Source organism: Balaenoptera musculus, chromosome 10, assembly GCF_009873245.2.
Source record: "Balaenoptera musculus isolate JJ_BM4_2016_0621 chromosome 10, mBalMus1.pri.v3, whole genome shotgun sequence".
In the NCBI taxonomy this organism is placed as follows: Eukaryota; Metazoa; Chordata; class Mammalia; order Artiodactyla; family Balaenopteridae; genus Balaenoptera; species Balaenoptera musculus.
The window spans coordinates 96,463,345-96,480,036 of record NC_045794.1 but is presented as its reverse complement, the minus strand read 5'-3'; positions in this window follow the sequence as shown (position 1 = coordinate 96,480,036).

Sequence of the window (16,692 nt, the reverse complement as noted above, 5' to 3'; positions counted from 1 at the left end):
TGAGTATTAAATGAAATACTTCACATAAATTGTTTGACACAGCGCTTGGCCCCTTGTAAAGGCCCAAGAAATGTTTGTTTTTATGATGTTGAAAACCATGATAGACCAGCGTGTGTGTGTAAGCACCAGCCCAACTTGGCTTTGTCAGGATTTCTGTTTTCTCCCTGTTATGCAGCATAACTAAAGGGCAGTTTGGTGGCCAGTTAACTGCTTACCAGCCTATACTTGGCATGAAATGTGTGTAGACAGGAATGTGAAATACGTCACTTAACTGTAGTAATGAAATTACGCCCAGCTTCATGTATTTTTACACACTTTAAAATCCATAAGATGTCTGAAATGCCAAGTTGACAGTTTTTGAGTTCTTTTCAAGGTCTTTTCCAGCTGAAGCCAAAGCCTGTAATAGAATCTTTATTTTCAATAAGAAGTTAAATTTATGTCTTATTTTAGAAGACCCCCCCCCCCAAAACTCCACATTTTACTTATGCAGTTTTACTGTTGAAAAGCAGCCACCTCCCAGGGTTGAGGTGGTACAGCCAGCTGGCCCACAGCCCTATGACTGCAGGGTGGGGAACCTTTGGCTGAAAGTTACTAAACTAAGTTTTGCCTAGTGTTGTTGGCATTTTTCACAACGAATCAAAGGGCTTTATGATACTTAGTTTCTTAATGAAATGATTTAGAAAGAAGCAAACCATTACTGCTTTTTCAGAAACACGTGCAAAGAAAAACTGGCTGTAATGTAGTTCTAGCATTTGCTTCAGTTCTTTGACAATAACTGTTAAGAAGAGCCTCTGTTTAAAAAGGCTTCAAAAAGTCACATCCATTAGGATAAATTTTTTATTTAGAGTGAAATCATGTGAGATGGAAGACTAATATGTATCCCATAATCCAAAAGTATTTATTGCAGACTTTCCATGTCCTGAGTGCTCTGTCGAGAGCTATGAGGAAGGGATTCAAAAGAAGTACAGAACAGCATCTTGGCCCATAAAGGGCAAAAGCATAAAGTTCAGTTACCCAGTAGTGATTATGGGTACTGCTTAAGTAATGACTTCATTCATTCATTAATTCATTAAATTTTTGTTTCATGCCTGTAATGTGCCAGGTGTTTTTCTAAAAGCTGAGATTATGAAAATGGGTGCGGTATATGTTCCCTGCTCATGAGGAGCTCACGGTCTAGTGGGAGAGTAAGAAAGTGACAGATAATTGTAACACACTGACATAAACTCCAAGTACAAACCCAGAACTGTATGGGAGAGTCAAAGGAACTTTTCCTTTGGACTTCAAGGAGAAGATGGCCTTTGAGCTGAATCTTAACTCATTAGATAAAGGAGAGGAAGATCATTCCAAACAGAAGTAATTGAGCTTGAAAAGATTTCCTGACAGCTCTTCGGACCATGAGTACAAGCCCTAGAGGAGGGGAAAGAAACTGACATTCCTTGATGCCCACTATGTTACAGGCATCAAGCTAAGCTTTTAATGCATTGCTTAATCCTCACAATAACCCTAAGAGGTAGATTTTACCTCCACTTTAGGATATGGAAACTGAGGCTCAGGGTAGTTAAATAATTTGTCTAAGGTTACGCATTAGTGACAGAGCCAGGACTTGAATCCCTGACTTTAAAGTGTAGTAAGCTCTTTTTCTTTTAACACTCTGTTTTGTAGAAATACTAAATATACAATGAGGTGAGAAAGTTCCACCCACGTATATCATTTTACTGCTTGTGTTACAGATTGCTTTCTGTGAAGTAAATGTTTCATATTTGATTAATTGATTGAGTTTTGGCTGCGTTGGGTCTTCGTTGCTGCACGCGGGCTTTTTCTAGTTGTGGCGAGTGGGGGCCACTCTTTGTTGCCATGCGCGGGCTCTAGGAGCGCGGGCTTCAGTAGTTGTGTGGCACGTGGGCTCAGTAGTTGTGGCTCGCGGGCTCTAGAGTGCAGCCTCAGTAGTTGTGGCTCACGGGCTTTAGTTGGTCCGCGGCATGTGGGATCTTCCCAGACCAGGGCTTGAACCCGTGTCCTCTGCGTTGAAAGGCGGATTCTTAACCACTGCGCCATCAGGGAAGTCCTCATATTTGATTTAGAGTTGCTAGGGCTTATATGATAAATAAAGGCTGTTTTTATCAAATGATATTTATTTTACCCTTATAAATATGATATTTTCTAAAAACTGTGTCCCATGAAAACATTCAGTGAAAATGGAGGACATTGAGATATACAGATCCTATGTGCAGCACTTTACAAAGTAGTTAAACAGGTGTGGACTTTTCTTGAGGCTGCAGCTTAAATATTTATTTAAATGTAAAAGAAAAGCATATGCAGACATATGGCCAATGACACGGGTTCGAGCCCTGGTCCTGGAAGATCCCACATGCTGCAGAGCAGCTAAGCCCCTGCGCCACAACTACTGAGCCTGTGCTCTAGAGCCCTTGAGCCACAACTACTGAGCCCACGTGCCACAACTACTGAGCCTGTGCTCTGCAACAAGGGAAGCTACTGCAGTGAGAAGCCCGCGCCCCGCAACAAACAGTAGCCCCGGCTCGCCGCAACTAGAGAAAGCTTGCGTGCAGCAACGAAGACCCAACGCAGCCAAAAATAAATAAATAAATAATAATAAATAGATGATGAAAGGGGTAAAAGTTTTTGAATACTTAATTTTTACACGGGGGAAACTAGAATTTTGAAGTCATATTAATGAAGATGGTTGTATTATATTTAGAGAGACCACCACAGCAAGGGCATATACTGGACTGTAAGCTCCATAAGGGCAAGGATGTTTGATTCTTCCGTTCCCAGCTTCAAGAGCAGTTCTGGGACGTAGCAGATGCTCAGAAGATTATTTCAGAAAGTCTTTGAAAGAGAAAAGGGAGGACATTGATAGAGTACGGATGAAGTGCTTGAGGCAAAGGGAATAGTTTATAAATGGATACATTTTGGAAGAAAAGGAACAGCGGACAAAGGGAATAGTCTGCTGACACAATTCAACAAATATAGGCACTGTTTATTTCTAAGGCTTAATGGAGTTTTGAGAATCAAGGAAACAGTCTCTACTCTGAAGGAGCTTACAGTTTTAGAGAGTAGGTATCTGCTATTAGCTATCTACTGCTGTCTATTGCCATATAATAATTACCCCAAAAGATAGTGTTTAACATGGCAATAAACATTTATTACCTCTCACAGGTTCTGTGATTCAAGAGTTCAGGAGCAGTTTGGCTGAGTGGTTTTAGGCTCAGGGTCTCTTTAGAGATTGCAGTAGTATGTCAGCTGGGATCGCCGTCGTCCAAAGGCTTGACTGAGACTGGCAGATCCTCTTCCAAGGAGGCTAATCATATGGCTGGCAAGTTGGTGCCCGCTGTTGGGGGAAGTCTCAGTTTCTCTCCATGTGGGCCCCTCCACAGAGCTTGCTTACCCTCATGGCATGGCTGCTGGCTTCCCTCTGAGCAAGTAATCCAAGAGACCAAGCTACGTTGTCTTTTATGACTTAGCTTCAGAAATTACATACCATCCTTTCTCCAGCATTCTGTAGGTCACACACTGCAGGAAAGGACTACACAAGGATGTGACTACTAGGAGGTGAGGAGCATTGGGGGCCAACCTGGAGGCTGGCTACCACAGCGGGAAGCGTAGAAAAAGCTAAGTGTTGAAAGAAAGCACAACGTGCTGGGGGAGGGGAGGGAAGGACTCAGAGGAGGGAAAGATTACTTTTGGGATGATGAGGGAATTGGGAAAGATTTAACTCTTTTAACAGATATTTATTGTGTGCTTACTGTGTGCCTTCCACATGGTAGGGTAATTTGTGGAAATGGACACTGAATTAGGGCCACATGAAATGTTTTAAGTAGTCTAGGCCAGCATTGACACTAAGGACAAATGTTTGATCTTTATGTGTAAGGTGAAGGTGGAGTCATTTTTCTGATGTTGAAGAGAACAGTAACTTATCAGGGTGATAGACAAGCAGTTACAGAGTGTAAGTAGTTAAGAGAATGAATACTAGAGCCAGACTGTCTGGGTTTGAATCCTGGCTCCACCACTTGCTAGCTCTGTGACCTTGGGTGTGTGACTGTCATACTTTTGCTACTTTGTCTTCTCAGTGACTCACTAACTGTAAAATGGGGATAATAATGGTGCCTGCTTTATATTGCTGCTATGAGGATTAAAAAAGTTAAAAATATGCCAGGTTCTTGGAACAGCTTTACATGCATCATCATCATCATCATTATTTTTTGGCAGTAGCGTAGAACTGACATGGGTGAGTGAGGTTGGAGGGAGAGATGAATGAATGTAAAATGATGTGAGTATTGAGAAGGAGGCGTTTAAATGTCAATCATTGCTGCTTCAGCGTCAGTTTTTCCAGTTCAGATATCTACATCCAGATAAATTTTATTTCTCCAATTAGAGTGAAGCAGTGGTTTTATTAGTTGAACCCCACAGTTAAAACAAGACCTCAGAAGGTGCACAGTTTCCTGTTAAGGGTATCTCATACCCTCTTATTGTCCCTGTAAATTCCTGGGCCCTCTATCTGCAGAATGGGTTTAGCCAGAAGCAGTCCTTAAAGTTGCATATGCTTCAGAAGAGCTTAGAGGTGGAACTAGGCACCATAGCAAAAATACCTAGAATGAAAACTTTTGTGACTGAGTCACAAAAGAATCTGCAGAATTCTTAAAAACATTAACTATATAACTTCTATGGAGAGGGAAGATAATTGAACTCCATGTCGCTGCAGGTGTTGAAGAAGAAATTGGGTGAACTGCCAGGGTGTCTTGGGTGGAGCTAATTGCTTAAGTTGCCTTCAGTTCTGCGATTTAGTGACTAGTGACTCAAGTCCAATTCTCATTGTTTAGTTGAATGGAGGCACTGAGAAATTAAATGGTTTGAGGTTCCACAATAATCTAATGGCTGAGCCTGGACTACTTCCTCACCCTTTGTTTAAGACCAACTCACATAGCAGTAATAAAAGGTCTGCAGAATCCTAGGAAGACTGAGTGTTGTGAAAATTTCCTTTTTTTTTTTTAAGTTTTTAAAAAAAATTTATTTTAATTTATTTATTTTTGGCCGTGTTGGGTCTTCGTTGGTGTGCGCGGGCTTTCTGTAGTTGCAGTGAGTGGGGGCTACTCTTCGTTGCGTTGCGTGGGCTTCTCATTGCGGTGGCTTCTCTTGTTGCAGAGCACAGGCTCTAGGCGCATGGGCTTCAGTAGTTGTGGCACGAGGGCTCAGTAGTTGTGGCTCGTGGGCTCTAGAGCTCAGGCTCAGTAGTTGTGGCGCACAGGCTTAGTTGCTCCGTGGCATGTGGGATCTTCCTGGGCCAGGGCTCGAACCTGTGTCCCTGCATTGGCAGGCGGATTCTTAACCAGTGCACCACCAGGGAAGACCCGAAAATTTCTTTTTCTTTTCTTCGGATACCATATTTTTACTTTTGTGGTATGTCTGGTTCATTTGCTTCTTCACTCACTCTTGCTAATGTGCATTTAGAAATCATTTCCTGTATAAATGAGTACCAGTAACGAGTAATTTGGGTAGTTCATTTGGAAATCCGGAGTGTATCCTCTGTTACTGAATTTGAAGATAGGTGGGCTGTTTTCAGGTTTTTGACCTCTGAAATTGTGGGAATTATGGGTCAGTTTGGTTTGCTGAAAAGTCTTTGTTTTGGTATCAAAATTTAAAGTATCATGGGTATAATTTGAAAAAAAAAATTCTAAACTTCCTAGTATGAGAGAGTAAAATAATTAGTGAGGTAACACGTCAAGTTGTAAGAGTGTGAGCAGAGCTAGGTACTGACAATTATCAGCTGTGTAGCCTTAGACTCACTACTTAACCTTATGTGACTCAATTTCCTCATCTGTAAAGTGGAGTTAAAAATTCTTACAACATGAGGTTGTTATTAGGAGTATGGAGAAATGTAAAGGGGAGTAACGGTGACATGTGCTTTGTTAGTCATTGTGTTACCTCATTAATGCTCACACCAGCTCTGTGAAATAAGTAATAATAGCACCATTTTGCAGATGAGGTTAGAGAAGCTTGGAGAGATGAACTAATTTAGGAAGATCACAGTCAGGATTTGAACCAGGTCTCTCTGTGAATTAAAAGATGGTGACTCCCTACCATAATATGTTTGAAGTGCCTAACTTTACCTCCAGTAAATGTTTGTTCCTGTTCACTTTCTTTTGCATAGCTAGTGAAAATGTCAATACAGTGGGAATTTTTTATGGTAGTGATCAAGGTGTTATAGCTCTCAAAATATTCTTTGTAATATTCCTTATATGGGGACTTCCCTCGTGACACAGTGGTTGAGAGTCCGCCTGCCAATGCAAGGGACATGGGTTTAAGCCCTGGTCCGGGAGGATCCCACATGCCACGGAGCAATGAAGCCCATGCGCCACAACTACTGAGCCTGTGCTCTAGAGCCCGCGAGCCACAGCTACTGAGCCCACGCGCCACAACTACTGAAGCTCCTGTGCCTAGAGCCCGTGCTCTGCAACAAGAGAAGCCACCGCAATGAGAAGCCTGCGCACCACAACAAAAGAGTAGCGCCCGCTGGGTGCAACTAGAGAAAGCCAGCACAACAACGAAGACCCAACGCAGCCAAAAATACATAAATAAATTTATTTTTTTAAAAAAGTTAAAAAAAAATTCCTTATATGTATCTTGCTGCCATTCCTGAAATGGAAAGCTGTAATAGTGACTTCACATTTTAAGTTGCACGTTAAAATACTTACTAAATAAGGGCATACCAAAATATCCAAATTAAAATTTTTTTTCAGTGTTTCAGTATCTTTGTAACTGTAAATGGTGTAAGTTATGCCAGAGTCTCTTAATGGTGGTTAATTTGTACATATTTTCACTACCACAAAATTTACAGGAACTTGGAAATTTGTCCTTTCCTCATACTTTAGGACACGCCATGTTGCATTTTGGTATTAAGAGTTGTGTTATCGTGGTTGAAACTGGCTTTATTGTTGATTTTATATTTTGTTATATGATGTATATCTTTAAAGTCTTTTAAAATTTGCCACATATATGTCTTGGCTTTTTTTTTAAAAGGTAGAGATGGGGAAACAATTTCGAAATGAAAAGTTAGGATCATTTTCTTTCTTATTCTTTTTTTTTAAGTTTTTTTTTAAAAATTTATTTATTTATTTTATTTTATGGCTGTGTTGGGTCTTCGTTTCTGTGCGAGGGCTTTCTCTAGTTGCGGCAAGTGGGGGCCACTCTTCATCACGGTGCGCGGACCTCTCATTATCGCGGCCTCTCTTGTTGCGGAGCACAGGCTCCAGACGCGCAGGCTCAGTAATTGTGGCTCACGGGCCTAGTTACTCTGCGGCATGTGGGATCTTCCCAGACCAGGGCTCGAACCCGTGTCCCCTGCATTGGCAGGTGGATTCTCAACCACTGCGCCACCAGGGAAGCCCTTCTTTCTTTTTAAATTTTTTTTTTTAAATTTATTATTTATTTATTATTTTTATTTTTGGCTGTGTTGGGTCTTCGTTTCTGTGCGAGGGCTTTCTCCAGTTGCGGCAAGTGGGGGCCACTCTTCATCGCGGTGCGCGGGCCTCTCACTATCGCGGCCTCTCTTGTTGCGGAGCAGAGGCTCCAGACGCTCAGGCTCAGTAGTTGTGGCTCACGGGCCCAGTTGCTCTGCGGCATGTGGGATCTTCCCAGACCAGGGCTCGAACCCGTGTCCCCTGCATTGGCAGGTGATTCTCAACCACCGCGCCACCAGGGAAGCCCCCTTCTTTCTTATTCTTGATACATGTTATAATCACTTTCTATGAACAATCACTTGAACTAAAGCTTCCATTCAGGAGCTGTACATTCTTTAATTCTAACATTCCAGGTTAATGCCCTGAGGTCATGACAGTGAAGGCAAAGATTTCATGGTATTTTAAATTCTTTTTTTTTTTTTTTTTAAGTATTTATTTATTTGGTTGCGCTGGGTCTTAGTTGCAGCATGTGAACTCCTAGTTGCGGCATGCATGTGGGATCTAGTTCTCTGACCAGGTATCGAACCTGGGCCCCCTGCATTGCGAGCGCGGAGTCTTAACCACTGTGCCTCCAGGGAAGTCCCTTAAATTCTGTTTTATAGTCAGTGATCATTCACATTATCTTGCTGATATTTCCTTTCTGTTCAGACTTTTTTTTTTTTTTTTTCCTGGGGTTGGGGTGTGGGGGATGTGTGGTCCTGGAATGGGAATAATAGGCAACCAAGAATATAATGAGATCATAGGCTAGTGATTTGAAATTAAATAAATTTAAATATTTCCTTTACTTAGTAGAAGTTCATAGGATGGTATGGTTAATTTGTGTATCTGTCATGAATCTTTGGGTACCTCGTGTCAAACAATTATTTATTTAATCATTCTCCTAAATCAGTCACTGCAGCATAATTGACACCCCCCCCCCCCTTTTGGCTTTACCTGTAAGCTGATTCTGAAGGTGAACCTAGCAGAAACAGTATGTGTGAAAACTGGACATGACTTGTACAATTTGGATAAGCTATTCATGACATTTTACTTTCAACATGTTTAATAACCTTTTGGGTGCCTAAATAAAACTGAGTTAATTATAGTGTAACCTTTTGTTCTATTTGGAGAGTGTTAAGGGATTTTTGAATACGCTCCAAAATTCACCTTCATCAAGTGAGCTTAGAAAGCTCTTTCTAGAGCAGGAATTCTCAAGACTTTACCTGCATGATTGTTTCTACTTCTTCTGGCCACTCTTTTTGTTTTATTTTTAAAAAGAAGAGTAGATTTTCCCTGCTCTTTGGAGATAGTAGTGATGAGTTTTAGAGTTGAATGCACCTGTTTTCAATCGTGGCTCTACTGCTCATTGGCTCTGTGATCTCGGGTGAGGGAATTAATCTTTCTGAATCTCTGCTTCCTCATAGGATAGATGTGGGGGGTAAATAAAGTTACATGTAAAGCATTCAGCACATAATGGACGTTTAATTCATGTTAACTTCCATAGCACCCAGAATTTTTCTTTTGTAGCACTAGCCACAATTGCAGCTAAATAATTATGTAATTATTTTATGATTTTCTTCTCATAAGCTTCACGAGGCTAAGGCCCAAGTCTATTCCCGGCTGTATTCCCAGCATGCAGCATAGTGCTTGGCATGGCATATAATAGATGCTCAATAAATACTTGAATGAATGAAAGTGACTCACCTCCTCTTCTTAACCTGTCCTCCCTTGCCTTAAAGGACAATGTCCTGAACTTATTTCCTTTGGCCCATTTGGGACTTGTTACTCGAAGTTTTATCTATTAAAGATGGGAGCTGGGTAAAGGGGAGGGCAATGTACAGATGAATAACCAGAAAGAGTAGAGCAATATTCAAAGTAAATTATACATACTCTGGACTTTCTAACCCTCTCTAATCTGGTGTCCAGCTCCAAATTCTACCCGTACGGTTTTCAGTGAGGCCACTACTGACTTACATGTTGCTGAGCCCTTGGGTTGTCTCTAGCTTAGTAAAGTGGTAACGATTCTGGTTACTCAGGTAAGAACCTTGGAGTCATCTTCTCTTTCTTTCCCACTTCATATCCACTCCGTGGGCAAATCCTGTTAGCTTCTTCCATACGCATAATCTGATCACTTCTCATCACCTCCACCATAATCGCCCTTGTTTAAGCCATCTGTATTAGTGTCCTGTGGCTGCTGTAACACATTACCAGAAACTTGGTGGCTTAAAACACTGAGTATTTATTCTCTTATAGTCCTGAAGGTCAGATGTCTGAAACCAGTTTCACTGGGCTGAAATCAAGGTGTCAGCAGCAGAGCTGCAGCCCTTCCAGAGGCCTTAGGGGAGAGTCTGTTCCTTGCCTCTTCTAGCTTCTGGTGACTGCTGGCATTCCTTGTCTTGAGGCAGTGTCTCTTCAGTTTTCAAGGCCAGCATCTTCAAATTTCTCTCTGCACATGTTCTCTGTGTTTGTCACATCTCTCTCTGCCTCTTTTATAAAGACATGTGATTGCGTTTAAGGCTGACCCAGATAATCCAGGATAGTTGTCCCATCTCAAGATCCTTAGCTTAATCACATCTACAAAGATAACCCCCCCTTTTTTGGACATATAAGGTAATATTCACAGGTTCCAAGGATTAGGATATGGAGGATGTGGATATCTTTTAGGGTGCCATTTTTCAGTCTACCACGCTCTGTCCTTTGGACCCCAAAGATTCACATCTGTCCCACATACAAAATACATTCATCGCATTCCAGCATTCCCGAGTCCCAACCAGTTGCAGCATCAACTCAAGTCAAAGATCTCATCTAAATATCATCAGCTCAAAAGTCCAGAATCTCATCATATAAATCATTACATCAGGTATAGGGGAGACTTCTGGGTATGATCCATCTTGGGACAAGATTTCTTTCTATCTGTGGACCTGGGAAACGAGAAAACAAGTTATGTGTTCCCAAAAATACAGTGGTGGGACAGGCAAAATATGACTGTCATAGACATTCCCATTCCAAAAAGGAGAAAATGCAAGGAGTAAGTGTGTCACCAGTCCCAAGCAATTTCAGAATTCAGCAGGGAAAATTTCTTAGGTTGCAAAGCCTGGGAGTAATCCTCTGGGGCTAGAGACTCTGCCCTCTGGGCCTGTGGCTCTGGCTTCTAGGCCCAAGGCTCAGTTCTTGGAGTTATTCCTACTTTTTCTTGAAGGGTAGCACATGTTTTCAGCTGAGTAGTTTTATTAGTAGTTAAATTGCCTGTAGAATTTTGGTAGTCTGACAGTCTTCCTTTGTTCTCTTTCTGTCCCTTTCAGGCCAAGCTGGCAGTGTTTCTGCTGATAAAACATTCTCAGAAGGCTTTTGGGTCTCCTGTGTGTGTCTCAGGGATTCTTGTCATTAGACAAGAAGGTCCTCCAATCTCATGTCTCTTCCTAGCTTCTGCTTAGATGGTTGGTTGAGGGGGTCCCTGAGTTACATGTGTGTGTAATCTTTCAGCACAAGTCAAAGGTTGTCCAGGCACACTCTTGGCTTTCTCTCCACAACAGTGCTTTCTTAATAGTATATCTCCTAATTTTAGAATTTTCTGTGATCTAGATAAGCTGAGAATTTCCCAAATCATTATGTCCTGGTTTCTTTTGTTTAACATTTTGCCCATCAATTTACCTTTCTGGTTGCATTTTACTGTAAGCAGCAAGAAGAAACCAGGCTGCACCTTCAACTTGTTGCTTGAAAATCTCCTTAGCTAAATATCCAAGTTCATCACTTATCCAAGCTAAATATCCAAGTTCTGCTTTTCACACAACTGTAGGACAAAATTCAGGTAAGTTTTTTTTTTGCCTCTATCTAAATAGGATCGTTTTTCCTCCAGTTCCCAATAATGTTCCTCATTTCCTTCTGTGCCCTCACCAGGAGCACCTTTAATGTTCATATTTTACCAGCCTTCTGTTTATGATGACATATGTATTCTCTAAAACAATATAGGCTTTATCTATTGTGCTTCTCACTTCCTTCTGAGCTCTTACCAGGAGTGCTTTCAGTGTCCATGTTTCTACCAACAATCTGTTTTAAGGCAATCTAGGCTCTTTAAATTATGCTTCTCAAAATTCTTCCAGCTTCTACGCATTATCCAATTTCAAAGCCATTTCCATATTTTTAAGAATTTGTTACAGCAGCACCCCACTTCAAGATACCAAAATCTGTATCAGTCAGGGTTCAACCAGAGAAACAGAACCAGCAGGAGATTAAGGGGTTTATTATCAGGTTGTAGGGGCTGGCTAGGCAACTGGGACATTCATAGGCTAGGCTGTCAAGAAGGATAGATTGGACCTCTCAGTAGGAGCTGAAGTTGGTATCCACAGGTGAAATTTCTTCTGAGAAACCTCAGTTCTGCTCTTAAGGCCTTTTAACTGATTGATTCAGGCCCACCTGTATCATCTAGAATAATCCCCTTTACTTAAAGTCAGCTGATTATGAATGTTAATCACATCTACAAAATACCTTCACAGCAACACTTACATTAGTGTTTGAATAACTGGGGACCTTAGCCTAACCAAGGAGACACAACTGACTGTCACACTATTATTATTCTCTTGCCTGGATTATTGCAGTAGCTTCCTTTGAACTGGACTCCCTTCTTCTGCCCTTGATTTCTTATGATCTGCTCTCCATGTAGATCATAGAGCTTATGATTTGCTCTCCAGAGTCAATTCCATGGTCTTCCACTCTCCTCCTTGCTTACTGTACCGCAACCTCACTGGATTCCTTGCTGTTACTGGGTTGTACCCGGTTTTTGTGTTTGCTGTTCCCTCTGCCTGAAATACTCTATCCCTGGATCTGCACATGGTTTACTTCCTCACTTTTTTCAGATCTTTGCTCAGATGTTACGTTATTAGACCATCATATATAAAAAAGCCACTTTACTCCCCAATCCCAGGCATTCCCTATTTCCCTTATCCTGCTTCACTTTCTCCACAGGATTAATCACCCCTTGACATGTATTTATTTGCTGTCTGTCTCCTCCCACTAGATGATAGTCTCTGCAAGGGCAGGTACTTTGTTTTGTTTATTGTTGTGTCCTCAGCACCATCAATGCTTGGCACGTAGTAGGTGCTTAATAAATATTTTTTGAATGAATTACTGAATGAAGGAATGGATATTTTCATTCCTGTTTTTCCTCCCAAGTGGTATTTAACATAGTTGATCACTTTCTTTCTTGAACCATTTTATATTCTTGGTATGACATGATTCTCCTAGTTTTTCATCTGATACCTTATCCCTTCCTTCTACCTCTCCTGCCATTCTTTCTCAGTCTCTTTTGCTAGCTGTTTTTCATCCTGACCTGAATGTGGGATTTTCTCAGGACTCTGGCTCAAACCGTCTTATTGTCTCTCTCTGTAGGAGATCCCATCTAATCCCATAGCTTTAACCACCAGTTATATGCCAATGATTCCCAAATGTGTATCTCTATCTTTTTTTGAACACAAATCACTTTGCCACCTCTACTTGGATGTCTCACAGACACCTCAAATTTACATTTCAGACTGAACTTTTAACCTTCATTTCCTCTTGTCAGAGTTGTTCCTGCTCCAGTGTCCCCCATTTCTGTAAATGGCACTTCTGTCCACCTAGTTACATAAGCCAGAAATCGGAAGGGTCATCTTTGACATTTCCTTCTGTCCTCACATCCATTCCATCATCAGTTTCTATTAATAATCACTCCATAAATATTATCTCATTTGTCAACTTCTCATTTCTTCTACTAAAGCCACTCCAGCTAGTCCAAGCCATGCTCTTTCCAGGGCCACTTCAATAAATTCTTAGCTAATTTTCCTGCTTCCAGCCTTCCCCCTGACTCTTTCTCCACAGCGAAGCCAGAGTTTCAAATGCAAATTTAATCATATCACTGTTCCTCTTTCCCTAAGCCTTTCACTGTATGTAGGCTCCAAGCAGATAACTTACATGAATGGAATTGGGTAGGTCAGGGATTTTTAATAAGGAGTGGTAGGAACTGTAGCAGTTGGAGAGAACGTGCCCTGTCTAGAGAGGACAGCCACTACTCAATTTTGATGTATTGCTGACATGTGGGAGTATTGGCCCAGAATTGCTGATCTTCTGATTTTTTCCAAGGGAAGCCAGAAATCTGGATTTTTTTTAATTGTGAATTTTCTCTATTTTAAAATGTTGACAACCAATTTGAATTTAAAAGATTTCTATACTTAGGAATAAATTTACTGAAATATATAAAAAACTTTTACGTTGAAAATCACAAAACATTGCTGAGAAAAATTAAAGAAGACCTAAATAAGTAGAGATGTGTACAGTGTTCGTGGTTTGAAAGACCCAGTGTTGTTAAACAGTCCACTTTGCCTCAAATAATCTAAAGATTCAGTGTGTTGGCAATCTAAATTCCCACAGGCTTTTTTTGTGGAAATTGATATGCTGAATCTAAAAGGTATGTGGAATTGCAAAGAATTTACAATAGCCAAACAACTTAGAAGTGGAAGAACAAACTTAGAGGAATTAAATTAACTGATTTCAAGACTTATTATAAAGCTTGAGTAATAAAGACACTGTGATGTTGCTGTAGAAAAAACATATTGAGCATCAACCACAATAGAGTCCTGAAGGGGACACATATGATCAATTGATTTTTTAGCAAAGGCTAAAACATAATTCAGGAGGGGAAAGGATAGTCCTTTCAAGAAATGTTGCTGGAACAATTGATGGATATTTGTGTGTAAAGTAATGAGTCTTAATCCCTGTCTCACACTATACAGAAAAATTAATTTGAAGTGGCTCGTAGACCTAAACATACAAACTAAAGCCATAAAATTTATAGGCAAAATTATAAGAGAAGATCTTGGAGGCCTTGAGGTAGGCAGAGATTTTTTTAGGACACAGAAAGCCTGAACCAACCATAGAAGAAAAAATTGATAAATCAGACCGTATCAAAAGTAAAATTTTCTTTTCTACAAAATACACTGTAAGAAATGAAAAGGTAAGCCACAGGCTAGGAGGAAACATTTACAAACACACACATACTATCTATATAGCTATATATATATATACATATATATATACGCATACACATACACACACATATATATGACTTAAATCCAGAGTATGTGAAACACTTTAAAATTCAGTAATATGACAAATGGCCCAGTTAAAAATGAGCAGAAGTTTGCATAGACCCTTCACAGAAGAAAATATATTTGAATGCCTAAAAGCATATGAAAAGGTGCTCAACATCATTAGTTACCAGGGAAGTACAAATTAAAACCACAATGAGATACCACTTCATACCCACAAGAATAGCTAAAAATTAAAAAAAAAAAAAAAAAAGACAATTCCAAGTATCGGTGAAGATTTGAAACAACTAGAATTAATGTATGTTGCTGGTGGCAGTGTGAAATGGTACAGCCACTTTGGAAAACAATTGGTCAGTCTCTCCTAAAGTTTGACCTAAACAATTGGTCAGTCTCTCCTAAAGTCTCTCCATCCTCCTCTTTGGTGTTTATTATCTAAGAGAAACGAAAACATATGCACAAAAAGACCACATCAATGTTCATGGTAGCTTTATTCATAATAGCCAAAAAACTGGAAACAACCCAGATGCCATCATCAGCAGGTGAATAGATAAACCATGGATAAACAGTGAATTATCGATACATGCAGCAATGTGAATGAATCTCAAAAACATGTTGAGTGAAAGTAAGACACAGAAGAGAACTTACTGTATGGTTTCATTTATACTGAAGTTTTAGAATAGGCAAAACTAATTTATAGTAATAGAAATTAGGTCTGTGGTTGGCTGGGGTGGGGGTGTGTGGAGATTGACTGAAAAAGGACATCAGGGATGATGGGAATGTTTTTTTCTTGATTTGGCGTGGTGACTACACAATAGTGTACATTCGTCAGAACTCACTGAACCCCTTGAAAATGTACACTTCAAATGTGTGCATTTTATTGTGAGTAAATTATACCTCAGAGTTGATTTTAAAAAATACTGTACGGGTCAGCACTCTGGATTAGACAAAAGATGTGTGCATGCCAAATTTGGTTGAGGTCAGCCAGTTTCTAACAGCCGATCTATACCCCCACTCATGCATACACTGCAAGAGGGCCTGGCCTGTAATAGGTCTTCAGATTCTGTTCAATGAATGTTGCAGCTCCCTTGCAAGAAAATATCCCATCCTTTATCCTGCAGTTTTCTGACTCCAGTCATTTTTATGGAGTTAATTGGTTTCTCCTGGCCCTAGTACCTTGAGTACAAATCAGTCCATTCATTCAGATAGTTACTGAGCATCTACCACATGTAAAACCCTGACCAAATAAAGTACTTGCTAACTGTCAGTTGATTATGTGTATATATATATATGAAAATTACATTTTACTTATAAAAGCAGAGGCTTGGTAAGCTCTTCTTGCTTAGAATGTTTCAGCTACTATTTCTTTGTCTTGAGCATTTACAGTCGGCTATCTGTGGAAAAATAGCATAGGCTTAATAACAGACTCTTTACATAGTAACTTCTCAGATGAGAGGAAGCAAAACATTTCAGAATATCATTCAGTTATAGCTGTAGAAATGGCAGATTTCTTTTCTAGTCAGAGTCTATGAGGGAGGAGGGGACTGACTTAACTGTGTTGCTAGGACCAAATTGCTTCTTGGTCTTATAGCGAGTCTGCAGCTGTATGTTGTCTTCATCAAATTTGGTTATGGCTTTGTACTTTTATAGGTCACCAAGCAGAGTTATTACATGGGTTTTCAACCAGAACTTTAAAAAGCACTGGTTATCATTCTCTACTGATAATTGTTCCTTTCCTGACTTTGATCGGGCTGCCCTGAATTCTCCAAATAGCCTTCTTCCTCCCCTTCCCTAAACTATGTCCTTGCCCGTTTTAAAAGTTAGCCTAAGACTTAACTCCTTTACAAAACAACTTTCCTTGATTAATACAATCTCAAACTTGTTTTCAGACTCTCCTCTCCCCATGGTACCCTCTTATTATTTCTCTCTCTCTCTCCTTTTTTTTTTTTTTTTTTTGGGGGGGGGGGCCTTGCCATGTGGCATGCAGGATCTTAGTTCCCCACCCAGGGATCGAACCTGTGCCCACTGCAGTGGAAGTGCCGAGTCCTAACCACTGGACCATCAGGGAATTCCCTCATTTCTCTTTTTTTTTTTTTCTAAAAGAAATTCACGTTCTTTTATTTATTTATTTATTTTTTTATGACTGTGTTGAGTCTTCGTTT